This window comes from Chenopodium album, chromosome 2 (assembly GCF_948465745.1).
Source record: "Chenopodium album chromosome 2, dcCheAlbu1.1, whole genome shotgun sequence".
NCBI lineage: Eukaryota > Viridiplantae > Streptophyta > Magnoliopsida > Caryophyllales > Amaranthaceae > Chenopodium > Chenopodium album.
In genome coordinates, this window is record NC_137835.1 from 79,989,898 (window position 1) to 80,003,806 (window position 13,909).

Below are 13,909 nucleotides of genomic sequence, written 5' to 3' on the forward strand. Positions count from 1 at the left end.
CAACGTCGTCAATAATTACTAGCAGTAACTAGCATTCGGCTACGGCTAGATGCTATTGCCTTCTATTTTCAGAATTTTAGTCCTACAATTTTTTTCCAATTCAAAGCAATAGATTGTCTTCCAACTTTTAATTATATTGTGTAATTATTTAATTATCTTATTAAAACGATCAATTTTCGGGTTATTTAATTTGCTTCTAATTATAGTTAATAAATTTGAACAATCCAAATCAATGTTCTTGATGATCTATTATTTTATGTGTAGTTGGCTCCATCCAATTGCGATTTTTGCATAATACTCCATTAGTTGTATTTTTTTTTTGTTCCCTGTTTATCTGCTTTTTTTCCCTTGATAATTGAAAATATTATTCATAATAAATTTAGTATTTTGCGTTAAATTATAGTATCCTTTGATTTTTCAATGAGCAAATGTATTAAAAAATATTCCATAATATTATATACCTAGCTAGTTTTCTATTTATTGATTGGTTTAATGATGAAAATGATTGTAATTTTCATAATTTTTCTAGTTTTTAATTTTCCCGTAATTTTGAAAAGAAAACAATCAAAATAATAATGTACTAAGCTAGATGGCCAATTATAACTAATGTGATTTGATTTCCACATGCATGTTTCCACAGTTTGCTTTTCCATTGTAGGTTCTTCCATTAAAAAAAAATAAAAAAACAAGATGAAATTGAGGAATTCAAAATTTTTGAAATCTACTTCACTATTATTAAGTTACCAAATTTAGAGGGACATTAGATTAATAATGTTGCCATAGTAATAGTCATAGTAATCTATAAATTTATACTCCAAAAATAAGAGGGACAAACTTTCTAAATTACTTGTTGTTGAGCTATATACCAAGTACGTTGGGAATATATTTTATGAACATTTGATGTTAAAAGAAAGATAAGAATATTAATGTTGTGCCTTGTCTTAAAAAAATAAATAAATAAATAAATAAAAAAAAAAATAAAAAAAAAAAAAAAAAAAAAAAAAAAAAATGTTGTGCACTTTGGCAACTTGTGCAGTAGAGTAGTATATATGCACTCCCTATTGGCTACTGCAAATTTTATTTTATATTTTTTGAAACCAATTCCTTACCACATTAATTAACCTGCACTCTTAAAATTTTCATTTTCAAATGTCATTTTCTTCGTCCTAAATAATGCAATATGCTCTATGCTAAGCTTATACTTCTGCCTCCCATCATTAATTGTATCGATTTGATTGGCCTATGATTTAAAGCAAGATAATTGACTTTCTTATACTCTACTGTATATTATTGTATGTTAGACTATTAATAACTCCATAGTTTGTTGTTACTATGGTATCATTTCATTACAGTATAATGTATAGTAGGAACTGGGAAGTTTGCCACTTTGCCGCGATTTTTGAGGGGTACGGTGTAAGTGATTTTTGAGTTTTTAATAACAACAATGAGTAAAACAGTTATAAAAACAATATAAATAAATAAATAAATTCATTAATATGGGCTAATATTTCTAGCAATCCTTAATAATAAAATTAATGCGCAACTTGACCAATTAACGGTATAAGGTCATTGACATATATATATATATATATATATATATATATATATATATATATATATATATATATATATATATATATATATAACAATTCATTTAATAATGCAAAATCATCTCTTTATATAATTTGTAAATCGGGCATTACAATTGCAATTGCACTACCACAATGTGTTTATTTCATAAAAATCACAAGTGCAATTTAAATACAACACCCCTTATAGGGTCTGCAATCGTAATCAATGCCATACAAAGCCTGACATGCATTCGTAGTACAATTATCTAAGGGTACACAAGCTTGACATTGGTTAATGATCACTTTGTATGGCCTTGAACTCATAACACTAGAACCTGCAATAATAAAATAGATTAACTAAATTAGATAGTACTTCATATGAATTATTTTAAGAACAGTGATTAAACTGTATCGAGGTGTTAAGTTACTAACAAAAAAAAAATCTTGCTTGAATAAATATTACTCCCTCCGTTTCAATTTGTTAATCCTATATACTATTTTGGGCGTTTCAAAAAGATCTACCCATATTAAATGTATTCCACTTTAACTTAGTTTTTATTTCCTATTTTACACATATTAAATTCAAATTGGTTAAATTAATTGATTGTGATTTGATTATATGACTTTAAGTAAAGAAATTACTCCCTTGATGTATGCAATTATAGCTAATGCTTTCCTTAAAAAAATTAAATATGACAAAACTATTTATGAACTGTTTTTTACTTTAGTGTTAGATTCCAAATATTCATCTTTTCTTATTTTATGTGATTGATTCCATATGGGACTATCATATTGAAACGGAGGGAGTATAAAACTTGAATATATACATAATTTATTTTAATCCATAATAAGGAGATTAATCAAGACAAAATGACTAGTAGCACTAGCATGAGGGACACAAAGAATGTCATTCTATCCATTTGTTATAGCTTATTGCTTGTTTTTAGAGTGAAGGGAGATAAATGATTGAATTTATAAGAATAACCTATGTGAGAAAACTCTCCAAACTTTTGGCCTCCTTATATACTTGTAGATTATGATATCATTGTTGATTTTTTAATAATTAATGATTCTTTTCCTCTTCTAGAAATATATTCTCCTTGTACATATGATTATGTATTTGGTTTAATTTGTTTTTTTTTACACGGTACTAGTAATCTCCCTATCTCATGGAAGACGACTAGAATTTAATAGCCTCCTTATCTCATGGAAAGACTAAACAACGAAAGATAAACGAAAAATACAGCAAAAATAAAAAACAGAAAGATAAAAAACATAAAAATAATAATAATAAAGAAAACAATGACGTTTTATCAAAAAAATTAAAAATGAGGGTGTTTATATATTTTGTTTACGAATTCGAAATTTTAAGCAAATGTTATTCTTTGTACAAGAATTGTATTTATGCTACGGTCTTTATTATGTTGACTTGTGTGCACAAAATTAGGTATGTTACCCTACGTCCCTACCCACAAATAATGCACAAGTTAATAGGAAAGTTTCATCGTATGACATGATGTGATAGAGATTTATGTTTGGATGATAAATTTTATGATATAAAAGTATTAAGTACTTTAGTTTTTAAGAGTAGTGATAGACAGACAGTGTATGAACAATATTTTCAATAAGGAAAACATAAGGTCCATAACAAGTGAAAATATAGGTTCAAATTCTTATTCCTCCATTGTATTTTTTCCCTCCATTGTTTGTTTTAATGATAGGCTTAAATGTGTTTTTTTTTTTTTTTTTTTTTTTTTTTTTTTTTTTTTTTTTATTGAAAATTAGATTATGATTTTAGACGTGATGTGTTTCTTTTGGGCAATATAACGATAAAAATTGTGGAGGATAGACATGTCATTTCCTTTTATATTTTAATAAAATATTTTAGAACTCAATAAAATAAATAATATGGAAAAAAAAGTCTATAAATTAATTAAAACTTGTAAAATTAGACAAAATATGATTTTACAAACCTTAAGTAACCTAAGAATGTACTTCAATTATTGAAATGTCTAGCCACTTGATTGTAATTACTTAATAGCTCAATTAGTCATCTTAATAAAAACCACTTACTCATTTATTTCTTTTATTTTGTTTTATAAGATAGAAACTACTACAAGTCTACAAGACTACAACTAGCGGTGTGATCCAATCTATAGTAATGAGACGAAACATGTATCAATAATTACTAGCAGTTACTAGCATTCGGCTTTGGCTACATGCTATTGCCTTCTATTTTAAGAATTTTAGTCCTTTTTGTCAAAAAAAAAAAAAAAAATTTAGTCCTACAATTTTTTTCCAATTCAAAGCAATAGATTGTCTTTCAACTTTTAATTATATTGTGTAATTATTGAATAATATTATTGAAACGATCAATTATTGGGTTATTTAATTTGCTTCTAATTATAGTAAATTAATTTGAACAATCCAAGTCAATGTTCTTGATGATCTATTATTTTATTTGTAGTTGATTGGCTCCATCCAATTGCGATTTTTGCATAATACTCCATTAGTTTTTTTTTTTTTTTTTTTTTTTTTTTTTTTTTTTTTTTTTTTTTTTTTTTTTGTTCCCTGTTTATCTGCTTTTTTCCCTTGATGGTTGAAAATATCATTCATAATAAATTTAGTATTTTGCATTAAATTATAGTATCGTTTGATTTTTCAATGAGCAAATGTATTAAAAAATATTCCATAATATTATATACCTAGCTAGTTTTCTATTTATTGATTGGTTTAATGATGAAAATGATTGCAATTTTCATAATTTTCCTAGTTTTTAATTTTCCGGTAATTTTGAAAAGAAAACAATCAAAATAATAATGTACTAGATGGCCAATTATAACCAATGTGATTTGATTTCCACATGCATGTTTCCACAATTTGCTTTTCCATTGTTCTTCCAATAAAAAAAAACAAGATGAAATTGAGGAATTCAAAATTTTTGAAATCTACCTCATTATTATTTTGTTACCAAATTTAGAGGGACATTAGAGTAATAATGTTGCCATAGTAATCTATAATAACTTAATAAGTCATAGTAATCTATAAATTGATGCCCATTATATGTTGTTTAGCTATATACCAAGTACGTTGGGAGTATATTTTATGAACATCTATCTATACTATATATTAAAAGGTGTTCCTTTTAAAGGAACGGTGCCACGTGGCACTCTTCAACGTATATGACAACATGTCATAATGCCACGTCAGCAACACGTAAGCTTGCGACTTCATTTAACAAAATTAATAAAATATTAATAAAATATGGTTTTATTAAGAATCGAACCCTCAACCTCACACAAATAAGTGCTACACACTTACCATCTCCACCAACTTTTATTTGTGTTTTAAATTTCGCATATTTAACATTATATATTCCTTTTAAATTAGAGTTTATTTAATTTATTTATTTTTCACAAGATTAGAAAATAAATACATATGTAGTAAAAAAAAACCGTAACGTCCGGGACAACGCCCAAATCACACACTAGCTATACAACACTTGAACATAATTATCAAGTTAAAGAAGTACAAACTAGCAATTTGGGCGGGGCATCGCCCGAGACACACACTAGTTTGATGTTAAAAGAAAGATAAGAATATTAATGTTGTGCACTTTTATTATTTCTACCTTAAAGTATTAATGGGCTGCCTAAAATTGTTTGGACTAACATATATTCTAGGTTAAACTGATCAAATTAATTGCCCTAAGAAGCCATATGCATGTTCTTGTGAACTTTTTTCAAAACCTATAATTTCTATAAATCCAGGTAATAATTGTGGCAACTTGTGCAGTAGAGTCTTAATTACTGTAGTATATATGCATTCCCTACTGGCTACTGCATAGTAATTTTTTTTTTTTTTTTTGAAATCAATTCCTTACTGCATTAATTAACCTGCACTCTTAATATTGTCTTTTTCAAATGTCATTTTCTTCGTCCTAAATAATGCAATATGCTCTATGCTAAATAATTGACTTTCATATACTCTACTGTATATTATTGTGTGTTAGACTATTAGTAACTCCATAGTTTGTTGTTACTATGGTATCATTTCATTACAGTATAATGTATAGTGGGAAGTTTGCCACTTTGTCGTGATTTTTGAGGGGTGTAAGTGATTTTTGAGTTTTCAATAAAAATAATGAGTAAAAAGTTATAAAAACAATAGAAATACTAGTAAATAAATTTATTGGCCCTTTTCTTTTATGAATTTGTTACAAGTAATCTCACACGATCGAGTCACACGATCTATAAGAAAAATAGTGGTCTGACTAATGAGAGATGGAGGGATCAGAGTAGGTAATGAAATTAGAAATAACATGATAGCTATTGATGCAATTATCTGACGCATCTCATCTAAGGTGATACATAAGATACTTATTTATTAGTAGCAAACAAATAAGAAAATGTTAAGAATTCAAAAGGTTGATTGTGTACATTTAAGAGCATATAACAATTATAGACTGGACTATGCTACATTTTTACCATTGTTACACGAATTTTTCAACTATATGGACCCTAGTTTATCCATATATTGATAGAGAAGATATATGGGCAAATTTTTACATAATTATATGGATATTATTTAAATCAATCTGAAAAGAGTGTTATACAATTATAGTTATGTAGATTGAATTAGAAATGTATGGTTCAAGCATATTATCATTATATTTTAGCATCTTATTTAAGCACAAGAAATCTCGTGAAGTATTAAGTTTCGAATACATCATTTTAATACACCTACCGTTAATAAGTTATATATATATATATATATATATATATATATATATATATATATATATATATATATATATATATATATATATATATATATATATATATATATATATATATATATATATAATCAGAAATAACATGATGAGTATTAATGCAATTAGCTTACTCATCTCATCTATGGTGATACATAAGAGAGATGCTTATTTATTAGTAACAAACAAATTAGAAAATGTTAAGAATTCAAAAGGTTGAAATGTGTACATTTAAGAGCATATAACAATTGTAGTCTGGACTATGCTACATTTCTCCATTGTTACATGAATTTTTCAACCATATGGACCATTGGCAAATTTAAACATAATAATGGGTATTATTTGAATTTCTTTGAAAAAAGTGGTACAATTATTGTTAGGTAGACTGAATTAGAAATGTATAGTTGGAGCATATTATCATTATTATTTTCTTAACATGTTATTCATGCACAAAAAATCTCACCAAGTATTAAGTTTTGAATTCATAAATTTTTTGTTCATTTTAAAAGTTTACAAAGAACAAAGTAAAAAAAAAAAAATACCGCCTTTATTATTTACTTTATTTAATTTATCTATTATAATGTAGATATGTAGATTATGATTTTCTTAATGAATTGTGAGTGGTTTTGTGAGGATTACTATAAAATAAAGGTAAAAGGTAATGTGAAAATATGACTGATTGTTAAAAAAATGAAGTAGGAAAAAGAGGTGATTAAGGGTCTGTTCTCATTGACTGAACTCAGCTGAACTGAACTGAACTCAGCTGAACTGAAAACTGAACTCAGCTGAACTGAACTGAACTGAACTGAAATGAAATGAATATTTTATAAGAGAAGGAAATTAAAAGCTGAGCTGAACTGAACTGAACTGAACTGAATTGAGCTGAACTGAACTGAACTGAACTAAACTCAGCTGAACTGAACTGAACTAAACTCAGCTGAACTGAACTGAACTGAACTGAATTTCAACGTAAGAGAATAGGCCCTAAAGTGTGCATATCACATAATAATCGATATAAAGGATAGAATTTGCTAAAAATAGGAGAAAAAAATTAAAGGCATAAAAGTCTAATCAGATAGAAAGACAAACCAATGTACCTTCATTAATTAGAAGCTACTTTATCTATATTTACTTGTGGATGCTTTATTTTGTGTTTGATAACTACGCAAGGTTTTTTTTTTTTTTTTTACCGAGGTTAACACAGTAGAAATTCGGCTATAAATATAGCTCCCTCCCTCATTTCTACTCATTCTACCATTCAGCTCAAAAAAAAAAAAAAAAAACCTTCCTCACATTTCTTTTCTTCATCATTCTACCATATACTCGTACTTCTCTTCTTCTTCATCTCCAACGAAAAAATTAAAGGAACTTCCTCACCTTTACTTCTCTTCTTCTTCATCAAAACACACACTACTGATTGAAAATTATTATGGATGTTTCAAAGCCTATATTCTCCCTCCTTATAGTGTGTTGGCTATTGCTTGGAGTCTTCAACCTCCACCTCACATCTTCCGTTCCTGTTGATGAAAACAACGGCCACCTCACTACCTCCGTCTCTGTTGACGCCTCCAACGGACGTCTTAGATATCTCCGGTATTTTTCGGCATTTTTTTCGAGGTACGTATTATTATCATTTCGTAAGTACTTTTTTTACTATCGTTTTTTTTGGAAGTTATGATGGCTACGTACATACTCTAATTTAAACAATTATAAGTTAAAGAAGATAAATTATAAGTTATAATGGCTACGTACGTACTCTAATTTCGTTTTTTTGGAAGTTATGATGGCTACGTACGTACTATAAGAAGATAAATTCAAACAATTAATAAGAATTTGAACACTTATTACACAATTCAATCATCTAGAATAATGTTATACAATTCTATTTAATTTAGGCCTTTGTAAAATATAGGCCTTTGTAAAATAACAACTGATATACCTTGAGGACTCTTGATCATAATGACCTCAGCATTGGCAAGCTAAGAACCGCCAGGACTCATGATCATGTTGAAACAATGTAGATATATCGAAACAAGCCTATAACCTCAAGGCCGAATAGACTCATGATCATTTAAATGTACCTGCAAGTAAACATAATTAAGGATGTTTGGACCGGACTTTTTATTTTATTTTTATTTTTATTTTTATTTTTATTATCATCGATGTTACAAGTATTCATTTGATAAAAAGATTTGAAACTAACATACATCTCTAATTTAAATTTTCAATTAGGAAATCAACTATGCCGGAGCCGGTGGGTTTTGGGCGGAGCTTGTGAGTAACACAGGTGACATACTAATTAACTACTTTTACTTTGACTTTTACGTTACATGCATTTCAATTTCTATAGTACGTACATGTATCTTCTTTTAAACATACTAGCTATATTATTCATCATCACTCATTTAAGATTACGTGATTTTTAATTAGGATTCGAAGCCGGAGGTCACTCTATGCCTTCGTCAATCATTCCTTGGGCTAAAATTGGTGAGGATGAGGACATTTACATCGTAACGGAGCTAGTGTCGTGCTTCAAACATAACCCGGTTGCGTTACGGATGGACGTACTTTGTGAACAAAGTACTTGTCCTCCGGGAGGGGTCGGGCTCTACAATCCCGGCTACTGGGGAATGGTAATAATACGTATTAGTTTAATTATTTATTTCTTATATATGTTATAATTAATTAGTGCCTAATATATGATTTTACAACTTTAATTTGTAGAACATTGAAGAAGGTAAAAGTTACAGAGTGATCTTTTACCTTAAATCAACTCAACAAATTGATGCTTTTGTGTCATTTGTTAGTGAAGATGGGACAAGAACTCTGGCCTTTCAGCATATTACGTAAGTCAATTAATAATATCATTACTATTCGTTGATGTTGCACATATATATACCTTAATATAAATATCATTACTACTATTAATTAGTTGATGTTACGTAAATCGGTAAATGCTTGTAATAAAAAATATATGCATATGACACGATAGTCACGATTCAAATTGCCTAAAACAAACCTGGACCAAATCGGACCCATTAGCAAACTAATAGGTGTAGTCTCATACTATAATTATGTATGTGAAATTGTGAATGTGATTCCTTTTATTATTGATGTAGAGTTGGTGCTGCAATAGTTAAGAAATGGACAAAAATAGAGATCACATTAAAAGCCAGAGGATCGTATACAACAGCCAGGCTTCAATTCACTACCAGCCAAAAAGGAACCATTTGGCTTGATCAAGTTTCTGCTATGCCAATTGACACATACAAGGTGATCGAATTACTACGTACTCGTATTATTTTTAACATACGTAGTAAACAATTACGGAGTAACTATTTTTTTCGGGTTGTAAGACGTCAAATTTGAATTAAACTTGAATTTATTGTTTAGGGTCATGGATTCCGAAACGATTTGATGGAAATGCTTCTCAACTTGAAGCCAAGGTTCCTTAGATTTCCTGGTACTTCGCTAATATAAAAACTCTAGTACTATACATTAACACTTTTAAATGCTTAAAAATGTGTACTATGCACTAATACTTCTTATGATGTAACTATACATTAAAATGTAGGTGGATGTTACGTTGAAGGCAAATATCTAAGGAATGCTTTTCGATGGAAAGACGCCGTCGGACCATGGGAAGAAAGACCAGGACATTTTAATGATATTTGGGGTTATTGGAGTGATGATGGTCTAGGCTACCTTGAATATCTTCAGGTGATTAAGTAAAACACTTTTACATTGTACTCGTATTATATTAATTGTCACTTCATCAATGCAATTTTCTTAGGAAAGTAATAAAATTAATTTAATTATTATATAAATGTCATTACATAGTTATTAGTTAACCAGTAATTTTGTTATAATTAGTCTTTTTTTTTTTCTTTTCGCAGCTGGCCGAAGATTTAGATGCCGAGCCTGTGTGGGTTATTAACAATGGTTCGTTATGTTTAACTCTTCCAATATATCATCTAAGCTACTTTCCTTATCAACTAATTATGTTACACAACTAATTACTATTCCGTATATAATCTTATTGTAGGAATTGGTACCTCAGAGCAACTTGACACCTCCTTAATTGCACCATTTGTGCAAGTAAGTAATGAATCCTTGAACATTGAATGATTTTGTGTTGCACTATCTTATATAAACTATCAATTGACTACAAATATTCACCATGAAAATATAGGAAATGTTAGACAGTGTCGAATTTGCAAGGGGTAGTCCAAATTCGACATGGGGCTCCCTACGTGCAAAGTTGGGGCACCCAAAACCTTTCAAACTGAATTACATCGCTTTCGGAAATGAGGGTTGTTATTACAACACCTATAGAGGTACTTGAATGATTGCATATTTATTATATGATCTTTTCAATCGGTTTTGTAAATTTGTTAGTTACTTTTCTGTTTTGTCTATTTTATAGGAAACTATCTCAAGTTTTACAAATCGTTAAAGAAAATGCATCCTGATATCAAAGTGATATCAAATTGCGATGCAACAGTGAAGCCTTTAGACCATCCTGCTGACATATATGACTATCTATCATGTACGTAATATTTTCTGATTGACTCTTTGCTTGCTATTGTTTTAACAATTTAAACATATATCTTCTAAAAAAAACAATTTGAAAACATTGATTTCTTTTCTAGATAAATTAATCTTTATATTTTTCATGATTTTCAGACATACCCAAATACTTCAGAAATGCTTCAACTAACTAATTTATTTGGGAAGATAAGAAGAGATTCTCATGCCCCAAAGGTATGATTGTATGAATAATCATGTTATTAAAATATCATGTTAGTAGGTATTTTTTTATTAAATTTAATGATACTTTTTAGTTTTTACATAATAGTATAATACATTGATAATTTGATACTGCATCCCTTCTCTCCTCTAAATTTTAGTTCACGTACGTTAATAGTTTGGCGGATCTTGACAATTTTTTTTAGGGGCCAAATTACCTTAATATTATTAATTATACAAATATCATAATACATGTATAGTAGAGCATTCCTTAAAAAAGTATATTATTACCTTAATATTATTAATTACTATATAAATACCATTAAAATAAAATAATCATTGATATAATTTTATTCCAATAAGCTTTGACATTACTTCTTTAACTCATAACTTCAAAGGGTGGATAAAGGTGTTATTTACTTATTTGTTATGACTAATAATTAAAAATCAAATAATAGCTAAGTTCATTAGCTAAGACTCAAGTCTGACACAATAAAAAAAATTGAAGAGGAAATAATAATTCAAGGCATTGAAATTGTGGATAAAAATAATCCATAAATAGAATAACTAAATAAGATAACTAAAAGGGTAATATTGTAATTTGTGTAGTGCAAATAGCTAGTATTGAACCAGTGAATTCATGTATGGTTCATTGCTTTGGGATTTGTGTAGTGCAAATAGCTAGTAGTATGAGTGTATGACATATACTCCCCTAGTAAGCTTGGAGCCTTGGACGCTTCATACAAACTGCTTACGATGACTTTTGGGCTTTTTACTAGACATTGAATATGAAAACAAATTTGGGCCAAATTTTGAGAGGGGGGTGGCAACCCGCCCCTGTAATTTAATTACAGTTACACTATCAATACGGAGTATTTAACAACATTGATAAGCGGTATTAATCTATAGGCCTTTGTGAGTGAATATGCCGTGAGAAACATGAATGATGCAAAGAAGAAGAACGGAACATTTGGAGCAGCGTTAGCGGAAGCTGCTTTCTTGCTTTCGTTAGAGCAGAACAGGTATAGCCAATATTTCACTCATCATCACTTTGATCAATTTTTAATTCATCAAAATAATCTAACTATATTATTGATTATATACGAGTATTATTAATGTTCATGCTATTGATCTTAATATAGTGATGTTGTGGAAATGGTGAGTTACGCCCCAATTTTTCTAAATCAGAATTATAACAGAAGGTAATTACACACTTGGTGATTATATTTGGGATTTATATTGTAAATTATTCGAAGTTTTAATTATTTCTCTTAATTTTACTTGCAAATCATAGTTGGATTCCGGACGCAATTTCTTTCAACACATACCAAGTGTACGGAATCGCAAGTTACTAGGTGCAGACTTTTTTTCAAAAGTCAAGTGGAGCAACACTTTTGAGTGTTCGTCTCCACAACCATTTTAAACCAAAAAACACATTTCTTACCGCTATTAGTTGGACGACTAAAGAGAAAAAGAGCCACATAATGATTAAGGTTATGAAAATCTCTATTCTCTGATATCATACTTCTACTTCTATATATAATCAATACATTATACTAGTCTTACAATATTAAAATTTGCATATTTAATCACGTAGGTTGTCAACTACAATGATGAATCGTTGAAACTGAACATTTCTCTCAATGGAGTTGACTCAAACTCCATAGTAATTTGGAGGGAAGTTGTGCTAGCTAGTGATGACCTACTAGCGGATAACACCTTTGATAACCCTGTTAAGGTATAACTTTAATATTTATTTATACTATATCTTCTTATCATCAAATAATAGCCATTTCTAATGTGATGTAACATGTAATTGCTAGGTGGTGCCTTTATCCAGAATTCTAAATTCCAAAGTGGAGAAAGACATACTTGTGGAGGTCCAGCCGTACTCATTGACGGCGTTTGATCTGAATATAAGCAAGCCCCTCCAATAATGTCCACATTCGGCACTTTTATTTATTTTTAGTACCTTGTAGAAATTTGTACTTTTTTTTTAAGAACAAATTGTACGTTTGTAAGCTGTTTTTTCCCTCCCCTTAGCCATGTTTTCAAGTAGTCAAGTAATGCAACAAGATTAGTTGTGTTGAGTTTAAACTGGTTCTACTATTTTAAATTCTGATATTGCAAGATTCTTCTGTATGTTTTCGTGGTCTAGTTTGTAATTGTAAAACTTTCAATTTGAGGATAAGGGGTTATATTTTTACACTTGCCCGTTTTTGGATGATTGAATTGAAGAATTTGTAGTATCTTGGGCTACTATACTATATTATGTTGGATCAACTGAAATTTTGTGACTTGCCGCAAAAACTAGACCAAAGTAAATCAATGGGCTTGTGATGACCCTGATCCTGTACAGCCTTTTGTTAGTAGTTTCGATTTTGGCCTATTATGCTGCGTTAGTGTCTAAGACTCTACTCTAACTTACACTTTTCTTTTGCCATTTAATTGTTTAATGCCACTATGATACCACTATCTCGCTTCCATATTATATATAGTACGTACAATCCTGAAATCAATATAAAATCAATTAGAGTAGAGAATTTATAATAAGAATGCAATGTCTGAAGAAAAACTTGTCCTTACTTCTCAGACAATGAAACCATCTGTTTGAGGGCTATATGATTTTTGTTATTCTTTAAAAGACTAACAAAACCAATATAGTTTGGATGACAACAATAAGATAATCATCAAACATGATACTAAGAATCCTAACTGCAATTATATAGCTATTGACAACTGAATTCCACACATCACAATTCACAGTTCAAAAGGCATTAAAATCTGAAGCACTACAAACACTGAAACACATTACTCA

General features: G+C 29.1%; 1 pseudogene; it reads left to right on the forward strand.

The window, feature by feature from the left end:
* Positions 1-7,771: 7,771 nt before the first annotated feature.
* On the forward strand, positions 7,772-13,145 carry LOC145576993 (alpha-L-arabinofuranosidase 2-like; annotated as a pseudogene).
* The last annotated feature ends 764 nt before the right edge of the window (positions 13,146-13,909 follow it).